Source organism: Rattus norvegicus, chromosome X (assembly GCF_036323735.1).
Source record: "Rattus norvegicus strain BN/NHsdMcwi chromosome X, GRCr8, whole genome shotgun sequence".
In the NCBI taxonomy this organism is placed as follows: domain Eukaryota; kingdom Metazoa; phylum Chordata; class Mammalia; order Rodentia; family Muridae; genus Rattus; species Rattus norvegicus.
Genome location: NC_086039.1, coordinates 86,147,943 through 86,157,856, shown reverse-complemented (window position 1 = coordinate 86,157,856; position 9,914 = coordinate 86,147,943). Strand labels below are relative to the sequence as shown.

The window sequence follows — 9,914 nt, the reverse complement described above, 5'->3', positions numbered from 1 at the left end:
CCACCAAGCTCCTGGAAAACCACCCCAGGAAGTTCTGACTTTGCTGCCTGCCACCTGTGTGCACTGTGGCTACCGCAGCAGGCCCTGTGCTTCTTGCTCCACACAGGTTTGAAGGAAACCCCGCCTTGTGTCCTGCAGGGGAAACTTACACAGAGCCTCTTTTTTTGTTCTGTCAGACAGACATACACACTCTAAATAGAGTTAAGACTTGAGTTCACCTCATCGCCTCACAAAAGATCGTCTCCTTGTAATTCTATGGGGTAAGCTGCCTCACAAACTAAGTAGCTGATCTCACCTATTACAAACAAGAACACTTCTGTCAATGAAGATATGAGAGCCCCAACTGCGTTCACAGTCATTTAAGACAAACAGGTGTGGGCGCTCAGACTGTGGCTCTAAGGTTCTCGGTGCACAGGCCCTGGGCGGCTGGCCTGTGGGCATCGCATCACCACGTTATTGCTTTGGTTCTGTCGCGGGCACCAGTGGGCCTCAGAGCAGGGAGTTTCCCTATCACCGGAGGTCAGGACAGGAATTTGGGCTTTTCACAAGGAAACGAAAGCATTTCCCTCCAGGTTAAGTGCAGAACATGAATTTCTAAGCGCTCCATTACGTTGGGTTCCAGATACACAACTTCATCCTGGTCATCCACACTGAAAATCATGAATGTAAAATCACACAGTAGACTTTTCGGCTGGGAAAGAAAAGTAGCGTGTAGCAGCATGCACAAAGACCATGCATTGTCACGTCAGAACAGATGAAGTGAGCATGCTACAGCTCAGATGACTTGGCAGCAGGCGGGGCTGGAGGCGCAGAGCAGCCCTTCCTTGCGGCTGCGCTGGATGTTCACGGAGATGGTCTTCTCGCACAGAGGTAGCTGGAGCACGTTGTTCCTCAGCTTCTTGTTCCTCACAGGGTCAAGGTCAGTGGAGGGGCCAGGGCCTGGGGCACTGATGCACATCTTTCAAGTGGACCTCTTCTGCACCTTCACGCTGGACAACAAGGCCTTCTGCGGGTCCAGAATGTACTTGGCGCCATGGAGCTGCTAGCCTAGACACAGGCTCACGAGTTTGAGGCTCTGCACAAGCTCTGCATCACGTGGAGCAGCAGAGGCGGGGGAGGATGAGGAGGAGTCAGGGCCTGCACAGCGCCTGGAGGAACCTGCCGTACCCGATGGGGTCCCACCTGAGCCTCCCTGGCCACTGCCGCCCGTGCCCTGCTCTCCTGGACTGGCCTTGTCCACACCACCACCGCCGCTAGGTTTGCTCTGACCGCCACCATCGCCCTCACTGCCTGGTGGCCCATCACTGCTGTCACGCCGGTGCCACGAGTAAGCCAAGCCACTGTCCTTGTCCAACCGCCAGCAGCTCTCAGAGTCATCATCGCTGGTCTCAGAGCTGCTGCAGCTTGAGCCACGGCCCTGGCTTCCTGCGGTGGTAGCGCTTGTACACTGTGCCTGGTGACGCGATGTTCATCTTCAGCCGGCTCAGCTTGGGTGGTAGGTTCTCGTCCATGTCAAACTCGTCGTCAGACTCACCCTCCTCGAAGATCTGGTTGAGCACCGGGGCACTCTTTCGAGATGTCAGGCGGTTGGTGACTGATGGCTTCCAGCGCAGCACCACCTGCGTGGACAAGGACACAGGCTTCTTGTCCTCCTCATCTTCCTCCTCATCTTCTTCCACCCTGAAGAGACACTTCTGCCCACTGGCTGCGGGCTTCAGGCTTGCGGGTGGAACAGTGGACAGTGCTGGCCCCGCCAGCTCCGGGAGCTCATCTTTCTTGGCTGGGTCACACAGGCCTTTGCTCCTGTGGCCATTGAGGACACTGTCACCAGCCCGAGCAGGAGACTGCGGGACTGTGGCATGTGACAGAGGGGTGGCAGTGAGATCATCTTCAAGGTCTTGGGGTACATCAATTTTAGTTGGCCATGACTGCCTGAACTGGGCCTTGATGTTGCTGGGGCTCGCAGACCTGGTCTGTATTTCTTTCTCTTGCTTTTCTCGCAGGATCCTTTCAGCAAGTAAGAAGTAAGTGGCGGTGATGTGGTTGTACCTGTTGGTTTCCAGGGCTTCTATGATGTCGTCTTGGTCTGCGATGTCCCAGCTGGATGATGCTATTGTGCTCCTCTTCCGAGAGGTTCTTGTAGGACACGAGGGGAATGTTATACTTTGTGGCTGGTGAGGGGTCCACTCCCTGGAGCCAAGGGTGGCTTTCAATCTCTTACAGAGAGGCTCTCCTTTTGGGGTCTCTCTGCAGCATCCGTGTGATTAAAGGCTACTGCAGGGGCATCGTATTCATCGCCAAGCAGGATTTCCGGAGCAGAGTACGCAAGAGACCCACAGCTTGTAGTGAGCTTCTTTCCAGGCTGAAACTTGTTGCTGAAGCCAAAGTCTGTCAACTTCACAAGGACTTGTTTTTCAAAAAAGACTACATTCTCTGGTTTCAAGTCTCTGTGAACCACATGGAGTTTATGGCAATAGGATATAGCGTGAACCATCTGAGCAAAGTACTTCTTGGCCAAGTCTTCATTAAGACCCTCCTCGTGCTTCATTATGTAATCAAACATATCTCCTCCATCTCCAAGTTCTAGAATGAGATACAGTTTGGTCTGGGTGTCTATGACCTCATAGAGACGCACGATGTTGCGGTGCTGCACTAACTTCATGCACCTGACTTCCTGGAAGAGGTGACCAGTGGCTAGAGTGTCCAGCTTCGTCTTGTCAATGACTTTCACTGCCACCTTCTCACCTGTGAAGACATGCCTGGCCAGTTTGACCACTTCGAAGTGACCTCGACCCAAGGTTTGATCCAGATCATACAATCCAGCAATTTTTCCATCATAGCCTCGCTTGAACCCTGCCATGCTGGTTCAATGAAGGGGAAATACTTAAAAAGTGCTTGAAGTGGGTCTTCTCATATGAGCATATCTGCTGGAGATAAGGCCTTTATTGTCAACATCATAATGGATACTTTCCGCCTGTGGCGGCGCCCGCCCAGCCTGGCAGAGGCGGCTGCTGAGGAGAAGCGCAGGCCTGGCCCACGCTCCTGCGCAGCGTGCTGGGCTCGCCCTACCTCAGCCGGCAGGCAGGCATCGGTCCGCGGCGTCGACAACTCCCTCCCGGCCGCCGGAACCCCGCACCCAGGGCTAATCGTAATACCGAGCGGGCGGCCGGGGGTCAAGAATGAGATTTTTTGACTAATTGTTCCTATGTAAGGCCTATAATCTGCCTGGTATCATTGTCCTTCCTTGCTAAGGGGTCCAGGCAATCCAGTTTGAGTTCTTAAATGGCCTATTAAGGAACAGTACTTAGTGCTCTTAACCACTAAGCCATCTCTCCAGCCTCTCACCAGCTTTATTTACCTAAACATAAGCATTAATTAGAAATGCCAAATCCTGTAAATATTTTCCAGATTCAGCCGTACTAGAAATCCCTGAGCTGGCCGGGCGAGACTGAGAATTGAAAGTAAGCAAATGGAGTCTTCCTCTTTTCATAAGGGTGTGTTATCAACTCCATTACCATTTTCAAAGAGCTGGGTCTATGGTTTTGTTTAGTTGTCTGTCTGAGGCAGAGCACTGAAAGGACAGTGAGTTGTCAGACAATTCACACTGAAATCATCACTCACTGATTTTATGTAGAAAACCTGCCTCTAATAAAGCATTAAGTAATTGAAATCAATTGTAAACCACAAGCTACACATTGGCTATCAGTGTATGAATTGAAAGCTTGATTTTTTAACATTTTAAAAACAGTGGCTACAGCATGTAATTTAATAGTCTGTGTTGAAGCAGGGGAAACTCAAGAGAATAAACAAGTGATCCAATCATACATGTAGCCTTTTCATTAGATGAACCACCTATAAATACAGTAAGCTCATTTCCTATGGGTTGCATGCACAAATGTACAGGAAATACAAAAGCATGCAAAGAGTAAAATAGTCAATTTTGCCTGAAATTTATATATGTAATAGGCCAAATGTCAGTATTTTGTAATAACCAATTTGATTGCTGTTTGGAATAAGATATGTTTCACCAGGTTTCTTTTTTAAAATACTTCCATGACTCTAGCCTACAATTCTGTATTAACACAATTGAAGCTTTATCTCCAATGAGGATAACAAACAAAGGACTAAGTCCTCTGGTAAGGTGAGGTACTTAGCCAACTAACATATCCTTAGAAGTTTAAAATTAGTTTCAAATATTCTTTTCTGGAGTAGTGTAACAGCTACTCCCCAAATATTAAAGCTCATTTTGAGAGCAAAGGTTTGTAGTAAAAATTTCCATATACACTGAAAGATTCAAAGTTCTAACTTCTTATATTGAAGAAGCAACAAAATTACATAATATAAGGCTATTAGCCATTCTTTTGTAAAAATTTTTAATGATATCACTTCATGGGCTCTCTAAAATTATAAGCAAGTTCACGAAATGAAAACTCACAATCGCCAGGACGTAAACAAACTGCATAAAAACAATCCTCTAAATCTACCTTGAAATGGCAGTTGAAGTAAGCAAACAAGCTGTAATGCTCTCACAAGTTCCAAAACCTCATCAATCCTTCATAAATCCTGTGACAATCTCTACCTGTTTGATTTTTTTCTTAATTACAAATAAGTTTGAGTTAGTCAATGTAACACTGGCAATCCTTAATCACAATCCTTAAGTTCTCCTTGTAACACCAGAGCACAACCACAAGGTCACCTGAGTTCTGAGTCCATGACTAGGCAGCTGTCCTTGGAGCAGTGCAATTAGCATTAAAATACAGATAACTTCAGGGCAAACCACAACTTTGGAAAGCAAAACTCAACCTCTAACAATCTAGTCTCCAAAACACCGAGTCTATCCTTCATTCTACAAAGTTTGACTGTCAATTCCTACATATGAACGCACGATGGTGCGGTCTCCAATACCTCAACAAAGAGACATTGCCCTAAAATCTTTTAGAAGCCTGGTTTCTAGGATAAGAGTTCCATAAAAATATTATCTCAATTTAGACCTGTTTCCCTAGGTTGGCTCATGACACATGTTGTCTAGAATGACTCTATCCAAATTACCGTTTTAAGCCAACTTTCTGTTACCAATGTTACACTTTTTTAACCATATCCAATAACTTAAAAGCCAATAGTCCATAACTAAGGCATGTAGAGCATATTTATACATATAAAACCAATCAGAAACAAAATTGAAGTGGCTGCACATATCTTTAATATTTAGACCAAGCACCATTTTTACTTTTTCTAGCTGTAATATTAAGAGAAGCACCTTGTCACCTGCTAAGTCTTATAATCAGCTCATGCAGATGCTCAGTCCCTGGGCAGCTTCTCCAGCTAACCTAGGCTCCTAGTTACAGGTGCAGGGCTCCAAAGGCTGATTGAAACTGCTTTTTATTCATTTGCTCCTTTTTTTGAAATGAGTTAAAACCAAATCAAGGTGTGAATGACCGGCAGATAAAGTTTTTACCATTTTCTCTTTTGAACACAAAACATAAAACATGTAAGCAAGAGAAACAAAAACCACAGACATAAACTGACAGACATGGACAGCTTGGTGCACCAAGGACCGACAATAGAGATAGAGGGAAAAAACTAGATGGTGTCCCACCGAAGGGACCCAGATATCCTACCTTGGAACCCAGAACCAGAAATAAGCATTTCTCCAATAGGAGCCAGCAGAGAGGCAAGACATCTCCTGCCTTCCCTCTGTTCCTAGGAGAGCTCTGAAAAGGTTTTTCTTCTTTCTCCAAAGCATCCACGGAGAGTCCAGGAGGACTGTTTATCCCAAACCCATTCTCTCTCATGTCTAGGGTGTAAACTATCTCTAGTCAGGGTCCAAAGACTAAAATATAACTCTAAAAGAACGCATATACAAAAACACTTTACCATTACCTTGTCCCTTTTTTATGACAAGTTTTACTCAGGCTAGCCCAAATCATCCAGGCCTTTTCTAGCCCATCTTACCCCAAAATGTCCCTGTTTCTATGCCAGCCGGGCTCCTGGGATGTCCCGTAGGTACCCCTTTCTTCTCCGATCTCGGTGGGACCTCCATTTGTCGGCGCCAGCACTGACACAGCACCAGCACTGACACAGCACCAGCACTGACACAGCACCGAGAATCGGGTGAAAGCCTGGGGAATGAAGGAAACACACACACACACACACATACAGGTTATCGTGTCAAGCCAGGAGAGGAAGAGAGGAAGAGAGGGAGAGAGGGAGAGAGAGAGAGAGAGAGAGAGAGAGAGAGAGAGAGAGAGAGAGGAAGAGGAAGAGGAAGAGCAGAAGAGAGTCAGAGAGAGAGGAAGGAGGAAGAGAGGAAGAGCAGAAGAGTCTCCTGTAGCTTTATTCACCACTTATATACCCAAGTCTCCAGGTAGAAAATATCTGGGAAGCACAGTGGGAAACCCTGGCTGGTGACTACCTGGCTCATGACTTTGGTGACAAAAGACCGACTACAAGACCTGAATTAATTAGGGAGAAATCTGAGAAGACCAGCCTAAATCTCAAGGATAAAGGCTGAGGAAGCAAAAGGCAGAAGTAAATTGACCACCACCCACTTGTGGTCCAGGTGTGTTGGTTCCACATGCATCAGCGGGGCTCAGCAGAGGTCATGCAGTGGAGACACTGGGTGTTTATACTTGGTCTTTTCTTCCTGTGCCGTAAATACATGGGAGAGGCCTCTGTCCAACAATCCCATGACTTTCCAGGCCCAAATCCAATATGGCTCCCTACACTCTTACTCTCTTCCCATTCTCTCCCTGACACCTTTCTCCCTCTTTCCCTTCCCCTGTCTCTCCACATTTTTCTGGCCAGCCTCTTCTCTCTCTCTCTCTCTCTCTCTCTCTCTCTCTCTCTCTCTCTCTCTCTCTGTGTGTGTGTGTGTGTGTGTGTGTGTTTGTGTGTGTGTGTGTGTACTCCCTTCCCAACTCTACTTCTCATGACCTAAATACACTATCCTATACTATATCCGTTGTATGTCTAGTACCACAGGTTGAAGGGGCACTTCAGCATGGACCCGCAGAGGCATCCCCTCTCATGTCACCATACCTGGCTCAACCAAATCATGTCCTGGCCTCTTCTTTCCTTTTTTTTTTTTTTTTTTGAATAAAGCACAACTTTGGTGCTGTGAGACTTGGAGTAGAAACTCACAGGTTCATATCTCCCCCTACCACATGGAATTCTAGCCATATCAGATAGCTTGTTAGACCCATCCATCCAAACACTGATGATTGGCAAGCTCCCTTCTCCCATGGGTCAGAGTAAATGTCCTCTGATACTAAGGGAGGGCTGTTGAGCTCACAGATACTGAAAGAATGAAAAATGTAGCCAAGAAGTCAGAAGCTTAAACATACTAAAATGCTATCTCACCACTAAGAAGCCCTAAAAACCTCAAATTCCAGACCCTGCTCTCTGCCAGTAAGTAGGTAAGAGGTCACATTTCTTGAGCCTACTCTACCGGTACTAGGTGAAAGGGCATAAGATAGGACCTTAAGTACGTGATCCCGATCCAGTAAGATAACAGGAAGCTTCTCCCAGGGACTAGCTGACCACATAGATTTAGACTACAATTGAAAACAATCTTGAAAAACAGGGAAGTTTCCCCTTGTGATTGTTCACTGGTATTCTTGACATTTTCCAATGACGCCCTCCTTACCCCCTTAGGTTGTGGCTTGTTCCTTTAAGTACCCCTTCTCCCAGCTACTCAGGGTCGTACTCCTCTACCCCTGCGTGGGATACGAGTCTTGACCCCAGCGCACTGGTTCCTATCAATAAACCTCATGTGATTACAGCAAGGATGGTCTCTCGTCAGTTCTTGGGGGGTCATGTCATCCTGAGACTTGAGTGAGAGTCTCTGCGCTCTGGGGGTCTTTCAATACCCTAGAGTCCTTGAGGATGGAGGCATTCACAGTCTTATGACTTGCCTTCTCACTGATCCCCTTGTTCTAGCAAATTTCCCCTTGGGAGAGATCTTTACCCTCTTCTCTGAGTTGGTTCCTTTTCTTGCTGCCGCAAAACCCCAGGCCTGGGTGAACCATTCTCCTGCCAGCATTCAGGGCACTAGGCCTGAGCTAAGCCCCCAAATTCACCGAGTGATGACCTTGTGATCTGTTTGGCTATCATTTCTAGCTATGGGACATAGGAACAGGCAAGTTGTTACCTCCTACTCTCAGCCAGAAGGGAATATCTTCACCGCCACCTTTCCCGGTCTAATTTACAGGTTAAATTTGGCTGCATTAGCCATAAAACAATACGTCTAAATGGCTGGATAGCAAGACTGTAAAAAGGAAGCTTCAATCCAAAAAATAGAAAGATTTCTACATAGGTTTTTCCCCTCCTCATTTCTCTTGCAGCTTTATTACTTTCCTGTTGTTACTGGTTCCTCATCTCCTTAACTCTGTTCTCTGCAGAGTTGCTGGCAGACAGAGCACAGCTGCAGGTGCACTCACCTCTTCCTTCCCACTTGGCTTTCTTTAGCTGTGGCTTGGGCTTGGGCCTCCCAGCAGTATCCTGCCCTTTAGCCCAGAGCTACTCCATGCTGCTGGCCTGGAACTCCCTGTTCCTGTCCAGTACTCTGTTCAGCCAAGCAGCTACAGGAGCCACTGCTTGCTGCAAAGCCATGCCCTGCACTCAGTGTGCACAGTGTGCTGAGCAACTAGGCCAGGGAAGAAGCTCAGAGCCAATCATGCAGAGCCCTGTAACCACAGACTTCAACCTCACCTCAGGGACCCTGCAGTCACCTACCTGCCCCTCCTTGCTCCCTCCCATGGCTGTGCCCAAAGTTTCGTGGTACTGTGGGGGAGCGTGGTGGTGGTGGTAGGGGGAAGAGCTTGTTGTTATCTTTGAGGACAGCTCAAAACATCAGGGGTTGGCTGTCTGCCACTAGTAGGAGCAGCTTCCACATGCCCCAGCACTGCTATAGGCTCAGCTCTGCCTCCAGTTGTGCACTGGTCCACAGGCTTATGCAAGCCCTTCACACTGAGTGGCTTAGATCCTTCTTAATGTTTGTCTCTGTCTCACTTCTGCCTTTTCATTTTAAGGTTTAACACATTACTTTTCTACAGGCATAGCTGGGAGCTGTAGCTTCAGTGTCATCATAGCTTAGGGCATACATATGGCTGGATGTAGTTTCAGAGCCACCTTAACTAAGAGTAGCTCAGAACCATTCATCATCTTTGTTAGGGACAGTTCCCACCTCACTCACTCCTTACCTTCGAGACAGCCTGACATAAGGTTTCCAAAGACACTTTCTATTTAAGATAGGATTTTTGTCCTGTCCTGCCTTGGTCAAGAATTGCCTTGGTAAATAATGATTTTTAATGTAAATTTAAAGATATACATCAGTAAAATGATTAAAAACCACTGCCTTAAACACCCTTGTTTTTGCTAATATCATTAAGTCACAATGTACTCTCTTTATTTGCTAGATACATCTAGCACAAGCAATTAAACAAACAGACTGTCTAATCCAGATATGCTTAATAGATACTGGCTCTCAATCTTGTCAGAAGCAGTTGAATATAACATTGACTGCTTAATCTTAAGACAGACTGAGACTCCCAAATCCTGACAGTTTACTCCCCAAGGTTTCGAAGAAGATAGGAACAGATCAACAAGATTCTCCACGGATTGTAGTATGATAACCACTGAGAAACATTGCTCCATTGCCTTGCCTGCTGCCAAAGCTTAGCTAAAACTGTGGACAAATAGAAAATACCCAGAGAGTTAAATGTCTCATATTGCCTAAGTCAAGGTGAGTCATCTCTTCTCCCACATTCCTAATACACAGGAAGCTTCTAATCTTCTGGACCTGAAGGCAAGAGTGACTCTGCTTTAAGTTACAATGGAGACCACAGGGACCTGGAAACTGTCTAAGTAGTGGACTAGATAGACAAACCTCTGTCATTTTAATTAATGACATCTAG

At 46.6% G+C, this 9,914-nt stretch overlaps 1 pseudogene; it reads right to left on the bottom strand.

Annotated features, from left to right (window-relative positions):
- Nucleotides 1-344: 344 nt before the first annotated feature.
- On the bottom strand, nucleotides 345-3,862 carry Snrk-ps2 (SNF related kinase, pseudogene 2; annotated as a pseudogene).
- Nucleotides 3,863-9,914: the final 6,052 nt, after the last annotated feature.